The 19,439-nt window shown below is 44.9% G+C and overlaps 1 non-coding gene across 1 annotated transcript; it reads right to left on the bottom strand.

Annotated features, from left to right (window-relative positions):
• Positions 1 to 18,630: 18,630 nt before the first annotated feature.
• Trnaq-cug (transfer RNA glutamine (anticodon CUG)) lies at positions 18,631 to 18,714 on the bottom strand. The gene is given in 2 exon segments: positions 18,631 to 18,666; positions 18,677 to 18,714. It is a non-coding gene; the product is annotated as a tRNA-Gln (tRNA).
• Positions 18,715 to 19,439: the final 725 nt, after the last annotated feature.

Raw genomic sequence — 19,439 nt, 5'->3', positions numbered from 1 at the left:
TAACGTGTGTTAGTCCCACAGTTTGAACAATATCAACCATGGATAATTTTCCAGCAAGATGTAGCATCCCTCCTCCCCACTGGGCTTTGATTGTGCGTGATTTCCTGGATGAAACATTTCCGGGTCGGTGAACTGGAAGGAACGGTCCAACACCCTGGCCACCCCGCTCTCCAGTCGTTACGCCCCTTGACTTTTTTTTCTGGGGCTATATCAAGGACAGAGTCTTCGTCACACCAGTTGCTGACGTCGACGAACTGAAGGCTAGGATACAAGGTGCTGTGGGTACTGTGGCAGAGCACATGTTACGAAACACCTAGCGGGAATTGGAATACCACCGCGACATTCTCCGAACTACCAAGGGAGCACACTTTGAGGTTTACTAACGTAAGTGGTCTCAAACAAAACTAGTAACATTAACCTATGTAACGGCATCAAATGTAAATTATTATGTCGAGCGGTTATTCTGTAACAAATTTTTATAATCAGGCCAAGACTTTGTGCTCACCCTGTATATTCTGATATCCAGTTCCAGAGATACAAACTGTTAATAAGACAACGTACATAAACTTCTTTAGGCACTACCTCTGGTTATTTGTTCCGCAACTAATAAAAGTTTAGTACAATCTTTAGATATACATCAGCTCATTCCTTTCGAAAACCTTTTAGAAATATTCTCGCCAACTCCAGCACTTAATTAATCGTAATGTTTCGGTGCCAACTTGTTGTGATATAGCTACAATGTCTTAAGCCGTAAGGCGCTACACTTTGTCAATGACCCTCTTTGGCTTAACTACACTCAATTCAACTGTCTAGATCAAATCACTGACTTGTGCGTGCTAGCGCTTCTTGTTAAATGTCAGATATATAAAACCATAACTTTTGCTTTCCTTTGAGATTATTTCTTTTTTAAGATCAGTTACTGAAATACATTTCGTTTTTCATGGATGGTAAATAACCACTCGAGAACTGAAATTTATTTTTAATTAACGAAAGCTTGTTGTCTATTTCCTTTTAAATGTAAGTGCTTTACAATGACCAAACGTCGACTGTGAAAAAAAAAGAAAAAAATACCTTATAGCCCCAGACTAAGCGAGTCAGCTTAAATCCTAGCTGCCCCCACCGCTTTATATCTTAACCCAACTTTCAGATTTTCTAAATATAAGTCTCTTCAGGTGTTGGCCTCTCGCAGCCTGACTACCAAATCCTAAATTTAGAGTCAATGATCACTTTTTCAACAGAAATAATGGTAGTAGTTGGAATTTCCGCTTTGAAATGATTACGTCACTAACAACACGTACGCGCAAAATACGCTGTCTATAATAACTCACTCCGATCCGAGTTTTTCTGCACTTGATTCACCGATCAAGAAAAATATTGAGAATAGTGCTTGATAAGCAATTACTCCACATACACAACAACGTTACTACCCCGTACTACGACTCAGAAAAAGAACTCACAGCTGGTCCTCAACTACCTTAGAGCATGCCTTCATAAATCTCCCCTCACAATCTGCAATACCCAAACCCACCGGCGTGTGCACTAACTAGTATCACAGGCATCTCGACGTGAACCACTTCAGACAAAATAATTTAAGTCAGAATTTTAGTATCGTCGTATTTTAACGACTCACGAGTACTTCTATCAAATACTGACACAACGTAAAAGCCACTCTTGACTAAGCCCGTGCCAACTTAATATCACTTGACCTTTCGTCAAATATGGCACAAAATATGAGGAGCCCGACTCTGACAAAATTCACAAAATAATTGTAATCACCATGCCCTAGAACAGTTACTTCACTCTTCGTACCTTGCATTTTAAACGCAACTCAGTGCAAGAACAGCTTCCTATACTCTTTCAATAAAATCGCGGAAAATTTCGCACTGACGATATAATCGATACAATTTGCGTCGTGTAAGTATCAGTCATGACTTGTAAACGTGGCCTAACACACATGCAGTAACACAATGTCGTCTTACCGAGCCCAGCTCGCTATCTCCTCAGCTCCTCAATAGTAACTGACGGAAACCCCACTCAGTACCGTAGCTGAACCATTAATTCGGCAGTCTGGAACCGCAAGACCGCTACGGTCGCAGGTTCGAATCCTGCCTCGGGCATGGATGTTTGTGATGTCCTTAGGTTAGTTAGGTTTAACTAGTGCTAAGTTCTAGGGGACTAATGACCTCAGCAGTTGAGTCCCATAGTACTCAGAGCCATTTGAACCATTAATTCGGACAAAGTAGGGCGCTACAATTATTCCTTAACAATTAAAACAGAGAAACTCGTGGCCGTCGGTTTCTCTTGGCGCTCCCAAGCTCTACTCTCGGCCAACGATGCAGGGATGGCGTTTGCCGTCTCTGTACGAATACTTGCATAGCTGGACACAGTACGGATTTTTTTTTTTTAGAAAAGATGCTTCAACATAGACTTTAGTTAAATGAAATGATAAGTATCACGTCCTTTTCCCTCAGGTTATCTTACTTATCGGCTATTACAATACATTGAAACGACGAAATTATATCGCGACAAAACGAAACCTGTAGACATTCTGCAAACGCCTATAAATATATGTGGCGCCCTGGTTTACCGCCAAAAGAAGCTCTCTGCTTGGAATGCACCTCTGTTACAGGCATAATTTCGGAGGCTACGCATAGTGCCACAACCTATCGGAACTTCATGAAGCAGAAATATTCCACGACGTCCCACAACAAATTCCTTATTTTTTTAATCGAAATTGGCGGAGAAAAAAAGAAGGTTGCATTACTTATTGAATGTCCCTCTTTTATGGTCGTTTCTCTCTGTCAAACTGAATCATTTCCTCCGAGTTACGCTTCCGTCTCTTTTCAATCTGCCAGCCAGTCACGTATCTTTCTGTTAGCCCTATTCATTGCCCGCCCGATTGGCCGTGCGGTCTAACGCACGCCTTTCCTGGCGGGAAGGAGCGCCTGGTCCACGGCACGAATCCGCCCGGCGGATTTGTGTCGAGGTCCGGTGAACCGGCCAGTCTGTGGATGGTTTTTAGGTGGTTTTCCATCTGCCTCGGCGAATGCGGGCTGGTTCCCCTTATTCCGCCTCAGTTACACTATGGTCGGCGATTGCTGCGCAAACAAGTTTTCCACGTACGCGTACACCACCATTACTCTACCACACAAACGTAGGGGTTACACTTGTCTGGTGTGAGACGTTCCCTGGGGGGGTCCACGGGGGGGCCGAACCGCACAATAACCTTGGGTTTGGTGTAGGGCGGCGGAGGGGTGAAGTGGACCACTGCGGCTGCGATGGGGACGGAGCCTCTCCGTCGTTTCTAGGTCCCCGGTTAACACACAATACTATACCCCTATTCATTACTTGCGGTCTGCCAAGTTACCCTCTCTCTCTCCTCCTCCCATCCCTTCTTTCACGTCCTAACACTGCCCACAATTTAAATCAACCAGTCTCTAATTTATATTTATCGTCATCCTTTTCACTACCAAATATAAATGGCGTTCTTTCTGCTACAGCTCTAGCTATTTTCAGTGTTTATGTCCTTCCTAATTCCAGGTGCTGAATTCTGTAATGACGAAAGATGTCTTATGATAAATGTGTCGCAATGAATGCCATGTAAAACAAGAAGACTATCTGCACAGATGTAAGTAAGCGCATTGTGCTCCTAAAGTAGCAGGATAAATAAATAAATAAATAAATATTATTCTCGTAGATTTTAAATACATTTCCCCGTCCACTAATAATGCTTTAGCTAAATGGATCCATACTAAACTTCGTCTACCAACAGAATACAATTATACGGCAATATCTATTTTATTAGGTAATGCCTTCATTAAAGCACTAGAAATGCGAGGGAGATGTGAAATGTGAACAGGTGGGGGCGACACGTGGGTGGTAGCTGTATTGATTTGACCGGCAGCCTCCCACCACTACAGCCGCCAAAATTCTGTGACTCGAGGCAGTGCGAGTGAGATGTGAAATGTGAACTGGTGGGGGCGACACGTGGGTGGTAGCTGTATTGATCTGACGAGCAGCCTCCCACCACCCCACCCGCCAAAATTCTGTGACACGAGGCAGTGCGAGTGAGATGTGAAATGTGAACAGGTGGGGGCGACACGTGGGTGGCAGCTGTATTGATTTGACCTGCAGCCTCCCACCACTCCACCTGCCAAAATCCTGTGACGTGAGGTAATGCGAGCAAGATGCGAAACATGAACAGGTGGGGGCGGCGCGTGGGTGGTAGCTGTATTGATCCGACCGGCAGCCTCCCACGTGTCCACCTCCCACCTACTCAGCTCTCAGTTACCAGTGGCAACCTCTGTATTATACGTAGTTCTGCTATATAGAACGATTCATCCGTCTACTGGAGGAAAAATGCAGCAGAATAAGCAAAATGAAGATATTCGCTGTATCGGGTAAGTGCAAAATTATATACTGCAGTGGTGTCTAAATTATTTTAAGTACCTTTATAAACAATCCATCAATAATTTCATACGTAAATTTTCATTTTAGACATTACATATTTCAGTCGTAGTCGGACTTAAAGATTCTGCACAGATCAAAAGGCGCATAGCTAAGAAAGATTCTGCGTTTTCCGTATTCACTTTGCGTCCTTGTTCCACATCGCTATAAGAAATGCAATTAGCTATGGAGGGAAAAAATGCACATGTAAATCTGTACTCATGAGAGTATGTTCATTCCAAGCAGCTACTCGTAATTTTATTGAAGATTACAGTACATAAAAAATAGACGAAATTATATACAGGCACGCTTATTCTGAAAATATATTTCTATGAAGTTATACTTTGAACTACGGGAAAATTTATGGTAAATCACATCTTCAGTTAAACATCTGCAAGGATTCTACCGCTGGAGTCATCAACAGTCTCGTGTGGAGAAGACTGAGGTTACTACAATTTCTTTCGCGTAGAATGGTAAAAGGCACTAAAGATATTCGAGTTCAAAACGAGATATTTAGTAGTGGAAGAGCTTAGAGTTTTATATTTGTAGCTTCAGAGCCACTATCTGATACGAATAAATGTTATACAAAAGAAAGTCTTATAATTATTGTGAGAAACTACAAAACCCTTTTACACTGATATGAAACGATAATTTCATGATTACATTGACAATGTAGTTGTTTTAATTGTATTTTTCAGTCACCTGGAATTGGAAACTTCTTTGCTGCTAGTATAAACTATGGGTAGATAGTATCTCATTACATTTTCAAGACTTGCCTCAATTATGCTTGTGACTTTCAGCACTTACAACTCACAATGCAACCTAAAACTTACGAACACGTCGTTGCATACAAATGACAACAACAGATAGACAGTTGCACTACATCTGCTCTTGATCCGCGTTTTCTATCTATAATATTACCAGACAATACAATTGTCCAAGTTAATTTCCGTAACATACATGTGACTAATTTTCTCCTAGTGTTATTAAATACAGGACAATTGAAAGAGTGAGAAAAATTAGCGCCAGTCGCTTTCTTTATATGCAGCTGTCTTAAGCTGTGTAGGAATAACGCCAAAAGGAAATGTATGTTACGGAAGTAAACGCGAGGAAATGTATGTTCAAAACTGAGTATACTCATCGCTGAAAGTCTTGTAAACGAGAAACACTAAAGATATCGTGCCACTACATCGCTGTATCCTCCGGCATTTTCTAACTAAGGCAGTTTCCGTGTCACAAGATATAATCTTCCAACATCTAGTTGTCTGCCAAGAAGAATTTCAGATGATATTCTGGGCACCAAATTCGTCAAATATCAGTCCGATTTAACACATATGAGACGTGATTTGGCACCAGCTCAGAACTCGGTAATCTCATTCGCGTAAAATACATAGGGAACATATGTTGGTATATTCCTTCGGCTACATGCTAAAGTCTTGTGAAACCAGTGCCACAATGATCTGCAGCTGTTACACACGTATCAGGCAGAACATTATGACCACCAAATTTCTATCGGTATAAACGCGTCCAGGCGATAGCAGCGTCACCTGGCGGGGAATGACTGCTAGTCAGACACACGTACCGTACATAAAGTATCAGTGAGCGTGCTGTCCGTGTGTAGAATGGGAAGGGGCGCGGTCTATCTCAGTCTGACCGAAAGCAGATTGTGGTGGTCTGGAGGCTCGTCATGAGCTTTTCGGAAACTGCATGACTTGTCGTGTGTTCGAGTAATGCAGTGGTGAGTGTCTTCAACACGAGGCGAAACCAAGGTGAAACCACGTCCAGACGGCGTGGGTTTGGGCGGACACCGCTCATTACAGATTTCGGACGTCGCAAACTGGGCAGACTGGTAAAACAGAACAAGCGGCGAACCGTGGCGGAACTGACATCAGACATAAATTCTGGGCACAGTGTATCGAACACTCCCAATGATAGGCCGCCGCAGCCGACGACCCATGCATGTGCCAATGTTAACACCACATCGGCAACTACTACGAGGTGCATTCAAGTTCTAAGGCCTCCAATTTTTTTTTCTCCAGACTGGAAAGAGATAGAAACATGCGCATTGTTTTAAAATGAGGCCGCGTTCATTGTCAATACGTCCCAGAGATGGCAGCACCGTACGGCAGATGGAATTTTACCGCCAGCGGTGAGAATGAGAACTGTTTTAAATACTAAAAGTGGTGAAGTTTTCCTTACTTGAACAGCGTGCAATCATTCGTTTTCTGAATTTGCGTGGTGTGAAACCAATTGAAATTCATCGACAGTTGAAGGAGACATGTGGTGATGGAGTTATGGATGTGTCGAAAGTGCGTTCGTGGGCGCGACAGTTTAATGAAGGCAGAACATCGTGTGACAACAAACCGAAACAACCTCGGTCTCGCACAAGCCGGTCTGACGACATGATCGAGAAAGTGGAGAGAATTGTTTTGGGGGGATCGCCGAATGACTGTTGAACAGATCGCCTCCAGAGTTGACATTTCTGTGGGTTCTGTGCACACAATCCTGCATGACGACCTGAAAATGCGAAAAGTGTCATCCAGGTGGGTGCCACGAATGCTGACGGACGACCACATGGCTGCCCGTGTGGCATGTTGCCGAGCAATGTTGAGGCGCAACGACAGCCTGACTGGGACTTTCTTTTCGTCGGTTGTGACAATGGATGAGACGTGGATGCCATTTTTCAATCCAGAAACAAAGCGCCAGTCAGCTCAATGGAAGCACACACATTCACCGCCACCAAAAAAATTTCGGGTAACCGCCAGTGCTGAAGAAATGATGGTGTCCATGTTCTGGGACAGCAAGGGCGCAATCCTTACCCATTGCGTTCCAAAGGGCACTACGGTAACAGGTGCATCCTACGAAAATGTTTTGAACAACAAATTCCTTCCTGCGCTGCAACAAAAACGTCCGGGAAGGGCTGCGCGTGTGCTGTTTCACCAAGACAACGCACCCGCACATCGAGCTAACGTTACGCAACAGTTTCTTCGTGATAACAACTTTGAAGTGATTCCTCATGCTCCCTACTCACCTGACCTGGCTCCTAGTGACTTTTGGCTTTTTCCAGCAATGAAAGACACTCTCCGTGGCCGCACATTCACCAGCCGTGCTGCTATTGCCTCAGCGATTTTCCAGTGGTCAAAATAGACTCCTAAAGAAGCCTTCGCCGCTGCCATGGAATCATGGCGTCAGCGTTGTGAAAAATGTGTACGTCTGCAGGGCGATTACGTCGAGAAGTAACGCCAGTTTCATCGATTTCGGGTGAGTAGTTAATTAGAAAAATAATCGGAGGCCTTAGAACTTGAATGCACCTCGTACTAAAATGGGCACATGGCCATCGGCACTGGACGTTGGTGCAGTGGCAGATCGTTGCATGGTCTGATGCATCCCGATATCTTCTTCATCAAGCCGATGGGAGGGTGCGAATCAGTCGTCTTTCAGGGCAACAGCTAATTGCCATTTGTACTGCGGGACGGAGACATCCTGGCGGCGGCTCCATTATGCTCTAGGAAACATTCACGTCAGTACCCATGGGTCCAGTGGATCTCGTACAAGGCGCCCTGGCGGCCAAGAAGTAGCCTACACTGACTGCAGACCACATACACTCCATCATGACGATCATGTTTCTCGACGGCAGTGGCATTTTTCAATATAGTAATGCGCCATCTACAAGGCCAGGAATGTGATGGAGTGCTTAGAGGAACAAAGTGGCGAGTACCACCTGACGTGCTGCCCCCCCCCCCCCCCCCCCCCCAACTCGCCAGGTCTGAATCATACCGAATACATCTCGGATGTGATTGAACGTGGCGTCAGAGCTCATCGCCCACATCCCTGGAATTTTATGGGAATTAGGTGACTTTTGTGTGCAGATGTGGTGCCAGCTCCCTCCAGCGAGCTACCAAGGCGTCGGTCATTCTATGACACGACGCGTTACCGCTGTTATCCGTGACAAATGTGGACATACCGGCTATTAGATAGGTGGCCATAATGTTCTGGATGATCAGTGTAAATAAAAGCATAAAAGTTAGTTTGTTCAAAACCTTAAATCTTCCAAAGGTTTTCCCAGATTGATTCGAAATTTTCACACATCGTCCAATTCGAATACGCACGTACTTTTCTATACCTATTTTTTAAATATACAGTATATAAATAACTATGTGCACTGCTGGCCATTAAAATTGCTACACCAAGAAGAAATGCAGATGATAAACGGGTATTCATTGGACAAATATATTATACTAGAACTGACATGTGATTACATTTTCACGCAATTTGGGTGCGTAGATCCTGAGAAATCAGTACCCACAACAACCACCAATGGCCTTAATAACGGCCTTGATACGCCTGGGCATTGTGTCAAACAGAGCTTGGATGGCGAGTGCAGGTACAGCTGCCCATGCAACTTCAACACGATACCACAGTTCATCAAGAGTAGTGACTGGCGTACTGTGACGAGCCAGTTGCTCGGCCACCATTGACCAGACGTTTTCAATTGGTGAGAGATCTGGAGAATGTGCTGGCCAGGGCAGAAGTCGAACATTTTCTGTATCCCGTACAGGACCTGTAACATGCGGTCGTGCATTATCCTGCTGAAATGTAGGGTTTCGCAGGGATCGAATTAAGGGTAGAGCCACGGTTCATAACACATCTGAAATGTAACGTCCACTGTTCAAAGTGCCGTCAATGCGAACAAGAGGTGACCGAGACGTATAACCAATGGCACCCCATACCATCACGCCGGGTGATACGCCTGTATGGCGATGACGAATACACGCTTCCAATGTGCGTTCACCGCAATGTCGCCAAACACGCATGCGACCATCATGATACTGTAAGCAGAACCTGGATTCACCTAAAAAAATGACGTTTAGCCATTCGTGCACCCAGGTTCGTCGTTGAGTACACCATCGCAGGCGCTCCCGTCTGTGATGCAGCGTCAAGGGTAATCGCAGCCATAGTCTCCGAGCTGATAGTCCATGCTGCTGAAAACGTCGTCGAACTGTTCGTGCAGATGCTTGTTGTCTTGCAAACGTCCCCATCTGTTGACTCAGGGATCTAGACGTGGCTACACGATCCGTTACAGCCATGCGGATAAGATGCCTGTCATTTCGACTGCTAGTGATACGAGGCCGTTGGGATCCAGCACGGCGTTCCGTATTACCATCCTGAACCCACCGATTCCATATTCTGCTAACAGTCATTGGATCTCGACCAACGCGAGCAGCAGTGTCGCGGTACGATAAACCGCAATCGCGATAAGCTACAATCCGAACTTTATCAAAGTCGGAAACATGATGGTACGCATTTCTCCTCCTTACACGAGGCATCACAACAACGTTTCACCAGGCAACGCCGGTCAACTGCTGTTTGTGTATGAGAAATCGGTTGGAAAATTGTTGTAGGTGTCGCCACCGGCGCCAACCTTGGGTGAATGCTCTGAAAAGCTAATCATTTGCATATTACAGCATCTTCTTCCTGTCGGTTAACTTTCGCTACTTGAACACGTCATCTTCGTGGTGTATCAATTTTAATGGCCAGTAGTGTAATATGTAATGGGGAAACGTTATTACCAAAAATCTCGAAAAGTTCTAAACCGATTTACTTCAAATTCTTACGCAATACTCTAATGAACATTCTGAAGGACATAGGCTATGTAAGAAAGCTGTAGGTCAGAGACAGGGTTGAAGTGGAGATGGACAGAGGGCTGGGAGGAAATGGACATAGAAAATGGAAAGGTGCAGATGGACAGAGAGAGGGAGAAGAAGGTTGGCAGAGAAATGGGAGAGGAGGTGATGGACAGAGAGAGAAAGGGGGCGGGAGGAGATGGAGAGAGAGGGGGGAGGAGGCAACGGACAAGAAAGGGGGGAGGAGGAGATGCTCAGAGTCAGGAGGGAGGGAGGGAAGAGAGAGAGAGAGAGTTTAGAACGTATATCCAATTCCTTTACAAATTAGAAACGCGTGCTTTCTCATTTATTTATATTCCTTTTAGCCACACTGAGCCACAGCAACACGTGGCCAGGAACAGCTGGTTGTGAAAAGAAAGACAGTCTGTCCGAGGTATACATCTGTGAAACCAAACTCTGTTGTCGGGTAACAACGCCGACAGTCCAATAAGTTTCGAAACTGGGTTAATAAAAAATATAGAAAAGTTAAGATGGCATTTTCAGCGCTTCATGTGTTCTACATAGTCTCCCCCTCCCCCCACACCTTCCCCACTTGAGTGCAACGCACCGTACGTTCATGTAGCTGGAAATTATTTAAATTTGTGGTAAGATCTTATGGGACCAAACTGCTGAGGTCATCGGTCCCTAAGCTTGCACACTATTTAGTCTAACTTAAACTGACTTACGTTAAGGACAACACACACAGGCATGCCTCGATCCAACGGAGGGAGTCGCGCGGACCGTGACAAGGCGCCCGAGACAGCGCGGCTGCTCCGCGCGGCGACATACAGCTACGTGAAACTGTTTTAGAAAAAATCTTCTTTGGAATATTGCTCATCTTGAGCGTAACGACTTCAACGTCGATTATGTAGTAAAGCATTAACCCTTCATGTGAAATTCTGCAGTTTGTCGTTTGATGGCAGATTCTTGTAGGTTACATCAAGTCTCGTCATTACTGATGATTTTGTAAGTGTTTTTCATTTCAGTCACGTCGCGGTAGGCGTCTACATCTACATCTACATCTACATCCATACTCCGCAAGCCACCTGACGGTGTGTGGCGGAGGGTACCTTGAGTACCTCTATCGGTTCTCCCTTCTATTCCAGTCTCGTATTGTTCGTGGAAAGAAGGATTGTCGGTATGCTTCTGTGTGGGCTCTAATCTCTCTGATTTTATCCTCATGGTCTCTTCGCGAGATATACGTAGGAGGGAGCAATATACTGCTTGACTCTTCGGTGAAGGTATGTTCTCGAAACTTTAACAAAAGCCCGTACCGAGCTACTGAGCGTCTCTCCTGCAGAGACTTCCACAAGAGTTTATCTATCATCTCCGTAAAGCTGTCGCGATTACTAAATGATCCTGTAACGAAGCGCGCTGCTCTCCGTTGGATCTTCTCTATGTCTTGTATCAACCCTATCTGGTACGGATCCCACACTGCTGAGCAGTATTCAAGCAGTGGGCGAACAAGCGTACTGTAACCTACTTCCTTTGTTTTCGGATTGCATTTCCTTAGGATTCTTCCAATGAATCTCAGTCTGGCATCTGCTTTACCAACGATCAACTTTATATGATCATTCCATTTTAAATCACTCCTAATGCGTACTCCCAGATAATTTATGGAATTAACTGCTTCCAGTTGCTGACCTGCTATATTGTAGCTAAATGATAAGGGATCTATCTTTCTATGTATTCGCAGCACATTACACTTGTCTACATTGAGATTCAATTGCCATTACCTGCATCATGCGTCAATTCGTTGCAGATCCTCCTGCATCACGAAGATAATAGATAAACTCCAGTGGAAGACTCTGCAGGAGAGACGCTCAGTAGCTCGGTACGGGCTTTTGTTAAAGTTGCGAGCACATACCTTCACCGAAGACTCAAGCAGTATATTGCTCCCTCCTGCGTATAGCTCGCGAAGAAACCATGAGGATAAAATCAGAGAGATTAGAGCCCACACAGAAGCATACCGACAATCCTTCTTTCCACGAACAATACGAGACTGGAATAGAAGGGAGAACCGATAGAGGTACTCAGGGTGCCCTCCTCCACACACCGTCAGGTGGCTTGCGGAGTATGGATGTAGATTTCAGTACAATTTTCCATTGTTACAACCTCTCGATATACTACAGCATCATCCGCAAAAAGCCTCAGTGAACTTCCTATTTTATTCACAAGGTCATTTATATATATTGTGAATAGCAACAGTCCCACGACACTCCTCTGCAGCACACCTGAAATCACTCTTACTTCGGAAGACTTCTCTCCATTGAGAATGACATGCTGCGTTCTGTTATCTAGGAACTCTTCAATCCAATCACACAATTGGTCTGATAGTCCATATGCTCTTACTTTGTTCATTAAACGACTGTGGGGAACTGTATCGAACGCCTTGCGGAAGTCAAGAAACACCGCATCTACCTGGGAACCCGTGTCTATAGCCCTCTGAGTCTCGTGGACGAATAGCGCGAGATGGGTCTCACACGACCGTCTTTTTCGAAACCCATGCTGATTCCTACAGAGTAGACTTTTAGACTCCAAAAAAGTCATTATAATCGAACATAATACGTGTTCCAAAATTCTACAACTGATCGACGTTAGAGATATAGGTCTATTGTTCTGCACATCTGTTCGACGTCCCTTCTTGAAAACGGGGACGACCTGTGCCCTTTTCCAATCCTTTGGAACGCTACGCTCTCCAAGAGACCTAGGGTACACCGCTGCAAGAAGGGGGGCAAGTTCCTTCGCGTACTCTGTGTAAAATCGTATTGGTATCCCATCAGGTCCAGCGGCTTTTCCTCTTTTGAGCGATTTTAATTGTTTCTCTATCCCTCTGTTGTCTGTTTCGATATCTACCATTTTGTCATCTGTGCGACAGTCTAGAGAAGGAACTACAGTGCAGTCTCCCTCTGTGAAACAGCTTTGGAAAAAGACATTTAGTATTTCGGCCTTTAGTCTGTCATCCTCTGTTTCAGTACCATTTTGGCCACAGAGTGTCTGGACATTTTGTTTTGATCCACCTACCGCTTTGACATAAGACCAAAATTTCTTAGGATTTTCTGCCAAGTCAGTACATAGAACTTTACTTTCGAATTCATTGAACGCCTCTCGCATAGCTCTCCTCACACTACGTTTCGCTTCGCGTAATTTTTGTTTGGCTGCAAGGCTTTGGCTATGTTTATGTTTGCTGTGAAGTTCCCTTTGCTTCCGCAGCAGTTTTCTAACTCTGCTGTTGTACCACGGTGGCTCTTTTCCATCTCTTACGATCTTGCTTGGCACATACTGATCTAACGCATATTGTACGATGGTTTTGAACTTTGTCCACTGATCCTCAACACTATCTGTACTTGAGACAAAACTTTTGTGTTGAGCCGTCAGGTACTCTGTAATCTGCTTTTTGTCACTTTTGCTAAACAGAAAAATCTTCCTACCTTTTTTAATATTTCTATTTACGGCTGAAATCATCGATGCAGTAACCACTTTATGATCGCTGATTCCCTGTTCTGCGTTAACTGTTTCAAATAGTTCGGGTCTGTTTGTCACCAGAAGGTCTAATATGTTATTGCAACGAGTCGGTTCTCTGTTTGACTGCTCAAGGTAATTTTCAGATAAAGCATTTAAAAAAATTTCATTGGATTCTTTGTCCCTGCCACCCGTTATGAACGTTTGAATCTCCCAGTCTATATCCGGCAAATTAAAATCTCCACCCAGAACTATAACATGGTGGGGAAATCTACTCGAAATATTTTCCAAATTATCCTTCAGGTGCTCAGCCACAACAGCTGCTGAGCCAGGGGGCCTATAGAGACATCCTATTACCATGTCTGAGCCTGCTTTAACCGCGACCTTCACCCAAATCATTTCACATTTCGGATCTCCGTCAATTTCCTTCGATACTATTGCACTTCTTATCGCTATAAACACGCCTCCCCCTTCAATGTCCAGCCTGTCTGTGGTGTCACCGCCAGACACCACACTTGCTAGGTGGTAGCCTTTAAATCGGCCGCGGTCCGTTAGTACACGTCGGACCCGTGTGTCGCCACTATAAGTGATTGCTGACCGAGTGCTGCCACACGGCAGGTCTAGAGGGACTTCCAGTTGTTCAACCGACTTTGTTAGCGATGGTTCACTGACAAAATACGCTCTCATTTGCCGAGACGATAGTTAGCATAGCCTTCAGCTACGTCATTTGCTACGACCTAGCAAGGCGCCATTACCAGTTACTATTGATGCTGTAAAACATGTACCGTCAAGAGCGATGTTCACCATTTATGGATTAAAGTTAAGTATTCCAGCAGCCACGTACGTTTTTTGCTAAAGTCTAATTTCCTTGACCTGTTCCAGACCTCACGCCAGCCTGCGTGAGCTAAAACGCGTGCCTTTCGGCTTCCTCTCAAATCCGGTGTTGGGTCTCCTGCCAACCCACAACACTTTCTCTGCGGTATACATTCCAGTCTGACTTTAGGATTTCATTACTGTTTACGTCTGGTTTCAGCCAACTTTCTGTCCCTAGTACGTGTGGTTGTTTTTGTTCGGAAGCCGAGATGAGCGGGACAGACTTTGCACGCAATTTTTTCTTTTACACAATACGATATTGTAGCGCCTGTATTGTTAAGAGGAACGATGCAATGTTGCTTCGGACGTAAATGCAGGTGCGTCGGAACAGACACTGCGGTGACGAAAGTCGTTGTGAAATACATGAAATGTATCCGCAGGTCCAATGTCCGAAGGAACATTGCATTGTTCTTCTTAACAACAAAGGCACCGCAATACATCTACATCTACATTTATACTCCGCAAGCCACCCAACGGTGTGTGGCGGAGGACACTTTACGTGCCACTGTCATTACCTCCCTTTCCCGTTCCACTCGCGAATGGCTCGCGGGAAGAACGACTGCCGGAAAGCCTCCGTGCGTGCTCGAATCTCTCTAATTTTACATTCGTGATCTCCTCGGGAGATACAAGAGGGTGGAAGCAATATATTCGATACCTCATCCAGAAACGCACCCTCTCGAAACCTGGACAGCAAGCTACACCGCGATGCAGAGCGCCTCTCTTGCAGAGTCTGCCACTTGAGTTTGCTAAACATCTCCTCTGTCAACCCGACCTGGTACGGATCCCACACTGATAAGCAATACTCAAGTATAGGTCGAACGAGTGGTTTGTAAGCCATCTCCTTTGTTGATGCACTACATTTTCTAAGGACTCTCCCAATGAATCTCAACCTGGCACCCGCCGTACCAACAATTAATTTTATATGATCATTCCACTTCAAATCGTTCCGTACGCATACTCCCAGATATTTTACAGAAGTAACTGCTAGCAGTGTTTGTTGCGCTATCATATAATCATACAATAAAGGATCCTTCTTTCTATGTATTCTCAATACATTACATTTGTCTATGTTATGGGTCAGTTGCCACTCCCTGCACCAAGTGCCTATCCGCCGCAGATCTTCCTGCATTTAGCTGCAATTTTCTAATGCTGCAACTTCTCTGTATACTACAGCATCATCCGCGAAAAGCCGCATGGAACTTCCGACACTATCTACTAGGTCATTTATATATATTGTGAAAAGCAGTGGTCCCATAACATTCCCCTGTGGCACGCCAGAGGTTACTTTAACGTCTGCAGACGTCTCTCCATTGAGAACAACATGATGTGTTCTGTTTGCTAAAAACTCTTCAATCCAGCCACACGGCTGGTCTGATATTCCGTAGGCTCTTACTTTGTTTATCGGGCGACAGTGCGGAACTGTATCGAACGCCTTCCGGAAGTCAAGGAAAATGGCATCTACCTGGGAGCCTGTATATAACATTTTCTGGGTCTCATGAACAAATAACGCGAATTGGGTCTCACACGATCGCTGTTTCCGGAATCCATGTTGATTCCTACAGAATAGATTCTGGGTTTCCAGACATGACATGATACGCGAGCAGAAAACATGTTCTAAAATTGCACAACAGATCGATGTCAGAGATATAGGCCTATAGTTTTGCGCATCTGCTCGACGACCCTTCTTGAAAACTGGAACTACCAATGCTCTTTTCCAGTATCGTATTTATCCGCCAATACCAGGCACCGACTTCCAATTAAAATGTCCTCCTATGTACGGGAATTACATAATGTGTGTACCAGAACAAGTTGTAGCACAGGAACGACAAGCATGGAAGTTTGGTCTGGCCGTGAGTCGTGCACGGCTAGCCGAACGCTTAAGGCGACTGCTCTCGTAAAGCGGGTAATCCGCCTTCGAGTCCCTGTCTACCACAAATTTTCATTACCGTCATTCCTTTGCACAGCTGATTGTTGTTCGTATTCGCCACTACCAATACATTTCATGTCTTCTTCAAAACGTTTTCTAGAATGCCTGAACACTTCGTTTAGAGATGTCGCTATAATGCGATTTGTGACACACTACAGGTGCGCTCCGTTGCTTAAACCTGTCTCCTCACAACTGACTAGTCCAATGGGCATTAGTTCCTGGTTTAGACTGCCACTGTGGCTACTGTGCTGACGCCGCTCATACGCCAAGAATAAAATTAGCGTTTCTACTTTGTTGACACAAGGTGTACAATACCGCAGTGTCGCACCCGAGCATTGCAATATGCGTGGAATCTGCTTGACATGCTGTCCACAACATATCTGATACGTTTCTGCTCGAGCCTGTCTTACTCTTGGGCTCAACCCTATTGAGGTCATCCAGTCCGTAGGATGGTTCCTGCGATGCTGCGCCGGAAGTTTTAATTGGTCTCAAGCACGCTGTTTTGTTCGTGTCAGCTGATATAGGGGACGGAAAAAAATATGGGAAGACCGCGATAAATGTATGCTTGAACATAAATGGAAATACTAGCTGAGCCTTCAGGTTGCGCCATTGTGTTTGACCACGAACGGCACCAATGCATTGTCCTCAATACGTCAGTCGCGGCCAGGACAGTGTTGGCTGTAGTGGTGAGTGCATTGTGTCGGAGCTAAATGAATTCGAACGAGGTCAAATTTTGGTCTTCGTTTAGTGGGTGCTACCATAACCGTGGCAGCCGAACTGAAGGAACGTAAACAGTCTCGACCGCAATAAATCTTTATTTTTTGGTTACCGGTTTCGCTCAGTTACTGAACATCTTCAGACCTTATACCATGTTGGTAGGTGGTGGAGTTGAGTTGAGGTTCGTGGAGTTCGTAACGTCTACTCCGTTCACCGCCACAGCCTGTTAATATGGTATGAGATCTGAAGATGGTCAGTAACTGATCGAAACCGAACAACATCCCCCCCCCCCCACCACAAAAAAAAAGTTTCTTGCGGTCGAGACTAAGAAAAACCGCTGTTCTCCACGAGAAATATTCTCAAAAGTTATGAATTGTTTGATGTTTCAAGAGGTACCGTATCTACATCTACATCTAAGTCTACATAGATAGTCAGTAGGCCACCATATGGTGCGTGGCGGAGGGTACCCTGTACCACAAGTAGTCGTTCCCTTTCCTGTTCCACTCGCAGATAGAACGAGGGAAAAATGACTGTCTATATGCCTCCGTATGAGCCCTAATATCTCGTATCTTATCTTCGTGGCCTCTATGCGAAATGTAAGTTTGCGGTGGTAGGTTCGTTCTACAGTCAGCTTCAAATGACGGTTCTCTAAACTTTCTGAGTAGTGTTCTTCGCAATGAATGTCTTCTTCCTTCCAGGAATTCCTACCTAGGCTCCCGAAGCCTATCCGTAACACTTGAATGCTGATGGACCCTACCAGTAACAAATCTAGCAGCTCGCCTCTGAAGTTCTTCGGTGTGTCCTTTCAATCCGACCTGGTGCGGATCCCAACTCTCCAACATTACTCCAGAATATGTAGCACTGGCGTCCTATATGCGGCCTCCTTTACACATGAACCACACTTTCCTAAAATTCTCCCAATAAACCGAAGTCGACCATTCGCCTCCCGTACCACAATCCTCACATGCTTGTCCCATTTCACATCGCTTCACAACATTACGCCAAGACATTTAAAGAAAGTAACTGTGTTAAGCAGAACACCACTAATGTTGTAACCGAACATTACGGGTTTGTTCTTCCTACTGATCCTCATTAAATCACACTTTTCCTCATTAAGAGTCAATTACCATTCATCACACTAACCAAAAATTTTGTCTAAGTCATCTTGTATCAGCCTACAGTCACTTATCGTCGATATCTTCTGTACACCACAGAATCATCAACGAACAACGGCAGATTGCTGCCCACCCTATCTGCCAGGTCATTTACGTATACAGAAAATAGCAACGTTCCTATTACACTTCCCCGGGACACTCCAAGTGTTACCCCTGTATCCAATGAACACTCGCCGTTGAGTACAACATTCTTCGTCCTATTACGTATGAAATCTTGGAGCCAGTCGCATACCTGGGAGCCTATTCTGTATGCACAAAATGGTTCAAATGGCTCTGAGCACTATGGGCCTTAACTTCCAAGGTCATCAGTCCCCTAGAACTTAGAACTACTTAAACCTAACTAACCTAAGGACATCACAAACATCCATGCCCGAGGCAGGATTCGAACCTGCGACCATTACAGCCGCGCGGTTCCAGACTGTAGCGCCTAGAACCGCTCGGCCACCCGGGCCGGCCTGTATGCACATTCCTTCGTTAACAGTCTGCAATGGGGTGCCGTGTCGAATGCTTTTCGGAACTCCAGAAATATGGAATCCGCCTGTTGACCTTCTTCCATAGTTCGCATTACATCATGTGAGAAAACAGCAAGCTGGATTTCGTACGAATAATCCTTTCTAAAGCCGTACTGATTCGTGGACATGAGCTTTACGGGCTCGAGGATATTTTTTATATTCGAACTCAGAATATGCTCTAGAATTCTACAGCAAATGGATGTTAAGGATATTGGTCTGTTCTTTTACCATTCTTATATACAGGAGTCATCTGCACTTTTTTCAGTCGCTTGGCACTTTGAGGTGGTCGAGAGATTCGCGATAAGTGCAAACTAACTAAGGGGCCAATGTCGTAGAGTACTCTTAGTAAAACCGAATTGGGATCCCATCAGGACCTGGTAACTTATTTGTTTCCAACTCTTCCAGTTGTTCCTCTACGCCAGGGATGTTTATGACTATGTCATCCATTCGGGAGTCTGTGCGATGGTCAAACGACGGTACGTTTGTACGATTCTCCTGCGTGAACAATTTCTGAATCGTGGAATTTAAAACTTCGGCCTTCAATTTGCTATCTTCTGCTTCCAAACCAGGCTGGTCAACGAGTGACTTGATGGAAGCCATAAACCCGCTTAGCGATTTTACATAGTGAAACCTTCCCGTCTCCTCTATATCTCTTTTGTTACGC

Source organism: Schistocerca cancellata, chromosome 4 (assembly GCF_023864275.1).
Source record: "Schistocerca cancellata isolate TAMUIC-IGC-003103 chromosome 4, iqSchCanc2.1, whole genome shotgun sequence".
In the NCBI taxonomy this organism is placed as follows: Eukaryota; Metazoa; Arthropoda; class Insecta; order Orthoptera; family Acrididae; genus Schistocerca; species Schistocerca cancellata.
The sequence above is the reverse complement of the archived record's forward strand: the minus strand, read 5'-3'. Positions and strand labels throughout refer to the sequence as shown.